At 36.8% G+C, this 12,284-nt stretch overlaps 1 long non-coding RNA gene across 2 annotated transcripts in view; it reads right to left on the minus strand.

The window, feature by feature from the left end:
• The window catches only part of LOC106032038 (uncharacterized), a 50,165-nt gene extending 37,891 nt beyond the window's left edge, over positions 1-12,274 (minus strand). Inside the window, exons 1-3 of one of the 2 annotated variants that reach the window (XR_007161659.2) lie at positions 11,971-12,273; positions 9,006-9,210; positions 7,246-7,311 (exon numbers count right to left, since the gene is read on the minus strand). This is a non-coding gene — a long non-coding RNA (uncharacterized lncRNA). Of the gene's footprint in view, positions 1-7,245; positions 7,312-9,005; positions 9,211-11,970 lie in introns of both variants that reach the window. The other variant, XR_001204615.3, reaches the window with a different exon arrangement.
• Between the last annotated feature and the right edge of the window lie 10 nt (positions 12,275-12,284).

The following is a 12,284-nucleotide window of genomic DNA, read 5'->3' on the forward strand; positions in this document are numbered from 1 at the left end:
TGAAATGTCTCAACAATTTCAGAATTAGGCGAAGCTGAAAAAAAGCTTCTTCAAGTGTAGTGTTGAAGGCAGTTAAATCAAATGAATCCCAATGTTAAAACCATGAAGAAGACATGCCTAGTTCTGCAGCCCTTGTGAGCTGAGAATGTACTGTTTATAATCTGCCAACACCACTATAAACCAGTACACAAAGAACAGTGAGGCTCTTGATAGAGACAAGCTACCAATAAAAACAGGATAATCAGTATTATTAATTTGGAGTGTATTTTGTCCTACTTCCATAATCCTTCAGAGTTTAAGGAATTAAGAAACCAAAACAAAACTTTGCATAGGGATATAGTTTGCTGTAATCAATGTCATGCTAAAATAAGGAATATGTCAACCTAAAGTGATCAACCTAGTAACTATATGTGTATATCCATTGCTGAGCTATGAGCTCTTGTGTTAGATTTAAGCTGAGCATCACACCATCCTCTTTCTCCTCTCTTTTGTTCTATAATGCTGAAGTCACATGGCAAACATCTGGTGATCAAAGTGAAAGCACGAACTGGATAATTTCTATTTGGACTTTGCTTTTTGGCTCCACTTATTCTTGCAGCTGGAGCATTTCCTTCCAACAGCTCTATGTTGTTTTGTGAGCAAAGCTGGCAAAATGCCACAAATTTATGAGAAACTTTGAAGGGGCTTAATGTTAAAGACTCCTACTTTCAAATCAGTACAGATTGAATCAATAACAACTGCTACTAAATGTAAACAGGCATAATGGAAATTTTACAAAGCGAAATCATTTGTACATAACATCAAAAACAGCACAAGGTCCTCTTTCCATAAGAGTGCAAATCACATTTAGAGTAAGACCAGACAGAAAAGCAAGATTACTTTATGATGATTTGCTGCAAAGTTCACTACACTATTTGCTTGATAATGAATTTCAGTCATATTGCCATGTACTTCAGGCTTCATCAACAGGAGTGCTACACTGTGAAAAAATATGATTTTAGCACATTGGAACAAAGGTGAAAGAAGGAAAAATAGCACATAGAATATTATTTGATTTTCTGCAAATGTTAACTCATAGATATTTATGATTTTACTATAAACTAAACTGATGTTTCTAATGCATGCTAAATGTCGAAACAGAACTTCTTCACTTGAAGTTCTTAACTTTCATAGTCTTATATTAGTTGCAGTGGGTTTTTCGTTTGGTTTTATATTATTTCCGTGCCAGCAGACAAAATACACAATGCATTTCTAGGGAAGAATAGAAGAATAAAAACCAGGAAGATACAAGACTCTCTTTAATGCAGTATGAGAAAAGAAAGAAAGAAAAGAAAGAAAAGATGAAAGGTGCTGCTGGAAGAATGAACATGCATTCCGGTATATGAAATATTGTCTAATTCTGTGATAAGATTTTGATTCCATCAGAAATAATAAATGGGAAGGGATCGCTAAACACATTTCTACTGCAAAGGGAAGAAAGGAATTTCTAGTATGTTGCACTTACAGGAATTTGAACTTCTGAGGCTTGCCATGATTTACAGTACCTTGTCTCTACTAAAATAAATAAAAGACAAACTGTCTTCTATTGCCTCTCGAGTGATACTTCAACATGCCCTCAAGACCAGACGTGCTATTGCTATAAGCGTGGCTTCAGGCACAGCCAGAGGAGGCCTTCTGATCAATTCCATGCAGTGACTCGGTGTGCTGCAAGGCCTTCCAAACATGGCATGCATGAGCTACCTACAGGCAGTCAATGCCGACAGGAGATGAAAAGTTCAGGAAGCACATCATGCTCATGGCTGCTCCAAGTGTGCTTTTTAAGAGCTGCATAAACTAACGACAACTGGTGAATAGGTACAAGCAGCCTTCTTCTGGCTTTTGAAAATGTATAAAAGTATGGCCCCGATTGTAAGTCATTAAAGGGTTTGTTGGTCAGGTCAGGATACAGAAGCTGTAGCACACAACAGGGGGATAGCTTGTTTTTTTGTGGTTCAAATTCCCATGTGATATAACAGTTACAGTACTACATAGCTCACAGTCCTTCTCCTCTTACATTTAGACTCTGGCTGCTTCTGTTCGTAAAGCCAGTCTCCTCAAGTCTGTGGCTATGCTTTTGAATTAACAGAAGTAACCAGACATGGAGACAGGGAATAGCTGCTTTTATACAGGTCTTACAAAGAATTTGCTAGGGATTTTTGAAGAAAACTCTTCTCAGAACTGAAACTTTTCACAGGAATTTACCAATTTTAGCAAAGCTTTTAGAAGGAAAAGTATCTCAAGTCAAAGACAGGATTTCTGACAAAGAAAAAGAGGCCTGACCAGCACCTTGGGATATAGCCTAGAATGTCAAAGATAAGCATTCAAGTTCACATTCAAGTGACCCTGAGGAAGTGTTTGTAAAGTTATAAATGTAACACTCCATTTATTTAATACCTAATTTTTTTCACATTGTTACCAAAATAGAAATTACTTGGATGCGTGAGAGTCCTGTGTATCCCAGTCCTGGATGTTGACTCGAGTTACGACCTTACAATATTGAAGCCATGCATAAAGAGCCATCCTGAGAAAGTAAGAAGTACAGTGCTGGTTGAGTGCACAGGATGCCTAGAAACCTCGGGAGTAGGCGAGATGTAAATAGGAGCTTATCACGAGTCTAGAGAAGAAACAAAGGGAAAGTTGCCTAAGGAGTATGAAAGTACTCTCGCAACATCCATTTACCAATGAAGTTGCTCCAGTGAGTTCAGTGAAATTATCCACATTTTACACAGGGGTCAGAGAAAACTGAAGCTGCTTAAACCATAAAAACCTACCTTGTACATCTTATTATGCAAATTAAATCAATCAAACAAACAAAACAAACAAACAAAAAACCAACAACACATGGAAAAATAGTCCAAAGAACTTTCTCTGCATGTGGCTGTAAGTCATTTAAGTTACTCAATGAGATGGGATAATGGCCATTATTTTTCACTTGGCCAGTTCATATTGTGACACTGGGAGAAAGACAGTCTGTCAAGTTTTTGTCTGCAGCATCTAATTTTTCACCACACTGCTCCTGCCCTCCCTCCATTGTGTCAGGAGTACATTAGGTGTTGGAAGGGCAATGAGAGACTCAACCAGTGGGTGGAGAGGCTGGAGAAGGGGAACTGAATTATAGGCAGCCTGCAGAGTCTGTCTGAAAGGCTGTGCTGTTTTTCTTTATAACTGATATGTATCTATGTCCCCATGCCTTATTACATGGAAGGGATTAGAAATAGGATTTCTGATATTTCAGCCGACATGTCAGGAGAGATCATTTCATGCAACTGTCTGTGTTGCAACTTAAATTCACAGTCTGCCTTTTAAAGCGATCACATATATTTTCATCTGTACTCCTAGGCTCAAAACCTTATGCATATGACTGATGGTGCAATAAAATGTACCTCAAAGGGTCTAATTCATAGGCAGCCTTTTAAATTTGTAGGTGTACCTTACTCCCCTGTGACATAAGTGACCACATGAAATGGGAACAAGTATTAAAAAAGCTCCAAAATCTAGGTGTATCACAGTTCGTAATAGTTTGGAAGTTGTTTTGTAAATTGAACATTAGGATTTTTGTTGTTGTTTTTCTTTTTGTTTAGCCAAGAGAGGGATAAGAAATAAAGAAACAAAGTAGGGGAAAAATATTTTACATTAACTGTAAGTGCAAGATAGCTATCACTGTCTATAAATATAAATAATGCTGCCACACATAAATCTTAAAAATAAACAGCTTACTGCAACTACCAATAAAACTTAATAGTATTTAAAAGGTTAAAAGAAAATTACAGGATCATAATACCATAATAAGATTATACTATATCCTATATAGTATTTTACTGTACATATAGCAGTAACATGACAGCAAATACGCACTTTAGAAATATAAATTAACTAACTGTAACATGGTGTGACAAATATTAAGTGCAGTAACAGGTCTTAGGACCATCTGATCTCCCCATACAAAACATTATTAAATTCTTGATAGCCTCATTGTATGTCTCATGCGAAATGTATCACTTTTTTATGTCCCTGTGAGAATATGCTTTGAGCATTCCAACTATAATATATGGGTGTAAGATACTCTAACTGTTGCCTGTTGAGGCAGTAGCAATTCCAGAAATAGTATGTTGAAAATTTTCTTGGATCCTGCCCTTGTGGTAGAATGGAGGCACTTTTGCTTGGTTATATGCATTTCTAGCACCCTTGAATTGGCATTTTCCACATTGAATTCATGCAGACCACCGTCCACATCAGACACAATTTAGCATAGTTCTGTTTGTTTAGATGAGATAGTATTTAAGAATCTGTTTCACTGCTTTTATTAAGCTTGTCCAGAATGAGTAACAAATCTCCCAGTGAAGAATTTCACCTTAAGAATCCAATTGGTAGTTTAGACCAATAGAGACCCTTCTTCTGGGCCTCTGAATAGTACTAAAAATATTAATTAGAAAGTTCTGCTTGCTAAAGGTTCTGTGTACTGAAGAAAACCAAGCTCCCTCTCCACTGCAAAAGACTAAAAACATTTGATTTATGGCAGTATTTTCTTACAGCCTTGTAATGACCTTGCACAACAGAACAAATACATGGAAAAGAGGCCCACTTTGGACCTGCAATTATACACCTGAACATATATTAGAATGTTTTTGTCTGAAGCATAAGCTCCATCTCATTATGTTGCACTGTGTATAACTTACTTTCACTAGCCCTCAAATAGATACTGTTTGCAGTAAAGGGACCACACACACGTTTATATGATGAACAACAAAAGACCTTGGTTCTCTGGAGGACGTTCCTGTCACTTTTTCTTCTGCTGCTCCCCAACAAAAGCTGTTGCCTTGACAACAATGGGGCATTTTCTGGCTCTATGTATTCTGGTGGGAAGAAGGCCAATTTCTTTCCACAAAAAAACAGAACTGGTAAGAAATAAACAAGTAATAACTGCTCCAATTCCCTCAGTACTAGCAAAATAAGGAAGAAAACAAGGAATCTTATTACAGATGCAGGATTTTATAAGCCAGAAGCAGAACAATTCAAGCACTGGGGATTTATAGACAAAAGTCAGGAACAGAAGAAATTGCAGTGTCTTGAGACTTCATCAATGTTGGGAATGGCTGTTGCTAAGGTCAGGGCCCAGTTCAGTTCTTCTCTTTGACCAGCTTCCTGTAACTGTAATGCCACTACCTTCCATGGCATTGCCCTTGCTTTACCATTATGGTTTATAAAGAAAGTGGTTATAAAACAAAAAACACCACAATATAAAAAGGATCCATTTGTAATTTCTGCTACTTTTGCATACAACTTTTGACAATACTAAGTATGGTTAACATTCTTTATGTTGAATTTTGTGTCCCATTTTTCTTTTTTGAGAGCAAGTCTTCTTCAAGGAAATGCACCTCCAAAGTAAAAAAGAGGATAGGAAAATTGAAGGTCAGGAAATTGATCACAGTGTCTGCATTTCACTGGAAAGAGCAGGAGACAGACGCTGTTTATTTGTAACATAGAGGAAACTATGAGTGTGCTGCCTTGAAGCTCTGGTCTTTTCTGTATCCTATAACCGACCTGGAGACTTTTCAGCTATGGAATATTCATTCGTGTGGTTGTTCTGTACCGAAAATCTGAACACATCCACGAGGAAAATCACATTCCTCAAAGCCAAAGCTTGTACAAAGAAATGTAGATATGCTGTCATAATCTTTAAATTTTTCACTACTTTAACAATATATCATGTTTTATGCCATTTCTTATGCCAAGTTATCAAACCTTCACCTAGTTAAACCACAACTACTGGCAATATAGATAGCTTACCTAATGATTACATTATGTGCATCCTTTACTGAAATGGATTTATTTGGGGAAGTATCTATTATTAATTAGAGCTTGATTTTCAGTCAAAAGAGGCTTAAAGAATCTGCAATAAACAGCAATGCACTCTGTATTGCAAAGAAACTACAGTACATAAATAGACGTGTCTGGCAAAAGCACCTAACATCATTGAAGTCCTACCATACATTTTTTATTGTATTTTATTCAAGTAAAAGAAAGACAAAGGCTGCTGTAATAACACCTCTTCTAGCACTGCAAAATCATCATGCAACCATCTATGGCTATCTAAGGCCAGGCTTCATGGTATACCAGCCTGCTAGTCAAACTAATAGCATTTCTATTTTATATTAAATGGAAGAGGATTAGGATAAGAAAACGCCCTTTATTGACCAATGAACACATGACATTGTTTATTACATAAAAGGTAATTGCTTAGAGGATATTCTCTCTACTTTTGCTGCAGCAAATGTCTTGGTTTGCCATTAACCCTTCTCCCATTACAGTGTAGTCATATATGTACCACTGCTCAGAGGAGCATAGACAGCCTTCTGCATGATTGAGGGCAAGAACTTCGTAATGCACTACCTTTATCTGTCATATTTTCATCTACAGCAGTAAATTTTGTATGCTTCTACAGACTACTCCCTGGAAATATGGTAAAGATGTGGCCTTTTATACAAAGATAAGGTACAGAAACGATATCCAGAAAAAATACGGTAATAGAAAAGAACAGGCTCAAACAACAATGAATAGCTCACAGTCAAATCCAAAAGCATTAGAAAATTTCAGGCTGTGTTGGTAGAGTACAAATCCATCTTGGATCAAATTATTCACCCATTTACTGTGGTCCCTTGCTTGGCCTGGCAATTAGTTCAACTGTGGAATGCTACTTATGGGTACATTCACAATCCCTACATATTCTCTACAGCACAAATGGACTTTAGAATGGAATAACTGGATACAGGCTATTCCCTGTAAATAGAACACCAATTACTTTCATATAGGATGTTAAATTTTTGTCTGAAAATAAAATGCAAGTAAAAAATTCTTACCTCTTACTTTGTGTTCCAGGCAATCTGAGGCAAGTTAGTCAACCTCTTTGTGCCTCTGTTTATCCGTCTTTAAAACAATGATCATACTACTGCCTTTATGGGACTCACTGACTATTTTTGGATCTGATAGAATTACGAACTGTCCTGTTACATGTAACATACATATACAACGGAGTTTGGGAATTCTGTGCACTCTTGTAAAACAATGCTCTCTCGTTAGGCCATCTTAACATGGACAAAACTACTCTGCCAACAAAAAGTTATGTTACCAAAACTCACTTAGGCAAATCAGTATCTATGAACAAGGAACAACCAAACCTGATCTTTCAGATGTTCTTGAGAAACTCACTCAAGCAGACTGAAGGTAGAAATGAATGTCACTGGACAGTCCTCATCTGCAGCTGATTTTTCCATTCTGTTGAAAAAGAAATCCTATTTTTAGAATTACGATTTGAAATGCCTGAGTTAGAAATATTATGAAAAGCAGAAGTATATTATACCTTTTTCTTCATCGTTCTGATTCACCATTGCATAACAATATTTCTACAATAATATACAGTGAAATATTACGATTTGTCTAATCCTATAGTGATGTAAGCTACTCTGTGAACGTGTAAATAAATCTGCTTTATCTAAGCAGCAAGCCTCAGTCTCTTCCCCCAAACTGTTGAAAAGTAATTTTGGTTTTAATTAGGAGTCCCTCAGAACATAATTATTCTGACTGACAACTTTGCTGTAGAGACTCCCTTCCTGTCGGATGGGTTTTATTCAGAAAGGTTGTTTTGGCTAATAATTTTTGTGACCTTCTCTACCCCTCCTTCACAAAGTTAAAAGCTTGAGTTAACACATGATGTCTTCAAAGGAAAGGAGCATGTCTTCTACTCTTTTATAAATATACTCTAACCTCCATCGTAGGAATAACTTCCGGAGGAAAAAAGTAAAAATTTGTTCTCCTAGAGTAAGTCCTTCGCTTTACTGCCAAATTCCTGAGAAGGCTAATCTAATCACAGCATGAAACAAAAGGGTGATTTTTAATAAGTTTTGTGCTTGAGTCTGTAGGGTTTGCTCATCTAAAGCAGAGTGCTGCTTATTCTTTTGCATTTGCCTGCTTCCACCCAGTGTAAGCAGATCTTTAGTTGCCTTTCAGCTGACTAGTGTCAATGATAGTAACAATACATTTTTATTTTTAGAACACTCAAATCTAAAGGCAAGTTAGCACTGCACATGTATGCATGCACACACAAATGTAAGTAATATCTGAACATTTCCAAAGGGCAACAAGTCCTTTTGGAATAGTAATGAATAGAGAAATCATCTTGTGCCCTGCATGAGATAGGTGCATTTCAAGATTTTCCTGTATAGCTTCCATGAAAATTGGCCCCTAAGCAAGGGTGTGAGTCATTGATGAATACAGCTCTAAGGCTTCACGCTGTGCAGCAAGAGCTGTAAAAGGCATTAGAGGAACACAGGGGAGGAGGAGGAGAGAGAGAGGGGGTTAGGAGGTTATTAAATAAAACCTAGTAATGGTTTTACATGAACATTTTCTGAACAGTGTTTTGAAAACGTACGTCCTAACCCACTGGGCACCGACCAGATTGCTGGCTGCAGTGCCCTCTGTTGGCTGATGCTCAAAGGGGCTGTACAGATACTGTCATGAAAAAAAAAAGCTTTTGTCTTTTTTTTTTTTAAAAAAAAAGCTTTTTGCTTAAAACGGTTTGTTGTCACAGTTACCCTAGCAGAGTCTCCCAGTTGAAAACTCAAGTTGTAACAGTGAAATCACCCTATGTCAGTATGGCTTATAGTAATTACTCAAATCAATATTCCAGCAAAAGGATGTTTTTCTCCGTTGCTCAAATATCCACCACACAAAATCCTGCATCCACAGCACTGTATCAACACAAGTCACATCCTTTACCAGAACAACTGCGCAAAGAGAATGGATTGGAGGCAAATTTAAACTTATTTAAATTTTCATTGGAATTTGTCTTACAGTTGTCTTATTTTCCTAAAACCAATAAATTAAAACTGCTGTCAGTTTATAACATTCAATGGTTAACAATTGTTATATGTAACTGATAACACCTCAGTCTTGGATTATGAGCAATTTACCCTTTTATGTGACTGTATCTCTCCTATCCAAGTTGGAAGATCCTGGTTTCTATACCGATATTTTGGTCAATATGTAAATCGTTGCCAGATCCTCCATCCTTCAAACTTCTGACTTGTTCTGATCTCATAGTCACTAGTGCTGTCCCTTCAGTCTCTCTTCTCATTTTTGCTTATTCCACTGCGTTACCAGTCTTAGTATACCCATCTGAAAGAAAAGATACAATACATCCCATTATAAAACACCTTGAGACTTAGATGAAAAGATTTACATATAAAATTTGTTATAAACATTGATTACATTACACTAACTGGTTCCATTGTTTTAGTTATAAATAATCCCAAAGCCCTTTAGATCAGTCTTTTTTCAGTAGACACCTTAGATCTACAGGCAGGAAAAAATGTTTTATTGTATTTTAGATTCTTTTAAAAAAAGTACTACTTGTTAGAAAGCAAATCATAATTAAAATTTTTATTTTCTCACAGATAACTATTTAAAGAACTTGGGAACAAACAAAATAATATATATATATATATTTCTTTTTTATATAACAAGTACAAGAGGAGCCATAAGTTATAAAGGCAAGAAATGGTCATTTTACATTTATGTACATTGAATAGGCATAGTGGTCTACATAACTAAAAACACAGTGCAGAAGGAATATTAACACAGAAAAATAGTTTGCCATGTTACAGTTACTTTGTTTTTCCCATTAACTTTAAAAATAGCACTGATACATTTTACAAGGAAAGAAAAAACTCAGAGTATTTTTTTTTTTTAGAATAGAAATATTTTCCCTTTTAAATAAGGAGTTTGATAACTGTTATTAAAAAAAAAAAAAAAAAAAAACTGAAATACACAGACATGCAGCACCATCTGCTGGATTAACATGTCTGTCAAATATTTCTGCACTTACCAAATATAATACTTCACACAAAGGAAGGAAAAAGCCATACAAACAAAAGCATACCATGGAGATTTATTTAGTCAATATCAGGCAAGAGAAATTAATGAGCATGGAATTTTCATGAAAATTGTGGAATAATACTCTTTATGCATATAACACTTTATACTTTTCAGGCACTATATATAAATACTGTACTCAAAAAAAAAAAAGTGGAACATTTATGATTACAACTATTCAGAAGTGTGGCATGTGTTTTAAATAACTGCATTAAATTGATTGTATGCATTATGGTACATGATTATAAATGACCATTTTTTAACTGTGTGTTTGTGAACAGAACTGACTGTTCACCTAATAATAAACAACTACACCAAAATTTGCTTTCTTATTATCAGGCACTATGTGGCGTCATGTGTTATTTAGCACACAAGCTCAAAATTATCGTGTGCTCATCGCTGCAACAATACTTTTCATTACAGATTTAAAATCCCTGCAAGATGATTTGCATTTATTTTTCACATAATGAGTAAGAAAAAGTTCTTGTTCTGGGTGCAGGAAGAAGGATCCCCTAACATGTAGAGGGTGACGTGTCATTGCAGTCTGCTGTACCTCTAGTAGTTTCTGGCATCTTTGAAATTCAACCTTTCCATTCTCTCAGGTCACCTAGCCACACTCTAGCTCTTAGCACACGCCTTCCAGCAGGTCAAAAAGCACAGTACTCAGCAGGCAGCCCTTTCACCTAACACCTTCCAAACAGCTAGAGCTTATGCCTTGTTATCACAGCAGTGAATCACCTCTGCACTGATCTGTTTCCTGATTACTCCCATTTCTGACACACTACCAGGAGTTGCTGGTCGTAAGAAACTTCAAAAAATTTTGAAAAGCCATCCATCTTCACGTGTCAAGTTTCTAGAAGTCTCCTCTGCATACACTAGAATCAAGAATAGTTGTATCTTAAGAAGCCTGATTTTTGTGCCTATAGAAATTTTCCATCTTCTTTTTAATGGTCACGTATCTATGTATCTTAGCTATATTTTATCCTCCTGCAGGTGATCATCTTTGTCCTGTTTACACCAGTTACGTAGGTCAAATCACTCCACGTTCCTCTAGAAGGTACTAACTGCACTCAGCAAATCATTTCCAGCATCAGACTGACGTCATTTGCTGAGCTGCAGACTGTAGAAGTGTATGGCAAGGAACTCAAAACACAGCACGTTGGCAAAACTTCATCCTTCTCAGAGGGCAAACAGAAATGTGACAGGAGGCTGCTTGCCCCCTATTTACTGTCTCAATCAACTACATTTTCCTGCAGTTTACCAGGACAGGGGTATGATCAGTGACGTGACCAACAATACAAGAACAACAATAATCTGCAAAACATGACAGGTCGCCATTTTGATATATTCTCATAAGGCCCCATTTCCACTGTTTTTCAGTGACTTTTTCATCTCCAAAAACATTATTCCATAGCATATACAGATGTTTTAGTCAATATTTCCTGTCAGTGTTGCTACTATGTTATAGGTCCATATTGTGTGTTAAACCTCACTGCAAACCCCTCACTCTGCCGAACTTTCTACAACAATTTGTCTATTCTTCTTGTTCAGGCACATTTCAGTCATGCTTTTACTGAGTCCTTTAATGTCTTTTCATCTATCATCCCTTCAAAGGCCTGGCAATATTCACCCAAGCTTTTCAAGACAACTTTTCCTGAGAGTACAAAACTATCCTTCCTCATGCTGTAGTCTTAGCTACTTCTTGCTGTTTATTCTGCATTCTCCTTTTTGAGAGAAGATTATGCTGATGTAGAGGAAGCTTGGCTAATCGGACATTTCAAGCAGACAATGGGGCAGACAGTTACCAACAGAGGGTTTCTGCAGCAAGACTACATTTCCTTCAAAGACCGGCATGCCTTTCTTCATCTAGGAATCACAGAATTCAGTAGTACAGGATGATTTTACAACCCAGAAGTTTAAATGGATTCAGGTTCAACAAGATACTAGCCCAGTTTATGAAGAATATAGCATTAGTGTTCATAATCTCTGGCTCAGGAAACCTACCTGTTAAGAGATAATGCTAGAGCTCTGTTCAGAAGCAGGACATGGACCATGCACATGTGTGGAAGTGTTAGGCATTATCAGTAACAGGTGAGCTGTGCTACATTGTTTGACCCCAGATTTTACACAGCTGTGACAAATTCATGTTCTGGCACGAAGCACTGAACTAGGGGGAAATCTGGAGTGCTGCTAGCAGTGTGTCAGCCAAAGGCATTTGTCTGAAGAGTTCAAGTTCAGTAAGGTTACAAGCGATTACGGACAAGGTTGTCTTCAGACAACTCTGGTAGCTGCTACAAACAGACCTACTTATGAGTTGC

Source organism: Anser cygnoides, chromosome 9, assembly GCF_040182565.1.
Source record: "Anser cygnoides isolate HZ-2024a breed goose chromosome 9, Taihu_goose_T2T_genome, whole genome shotgun sequence".
In the NCBI taxonomy this organism is placed as follows: domain Eukaryota; kingdom Metazoa; phylum Chordata; class Aves; order Anseriformes; family Anatidae; genus Anser; species Anser cygnoides.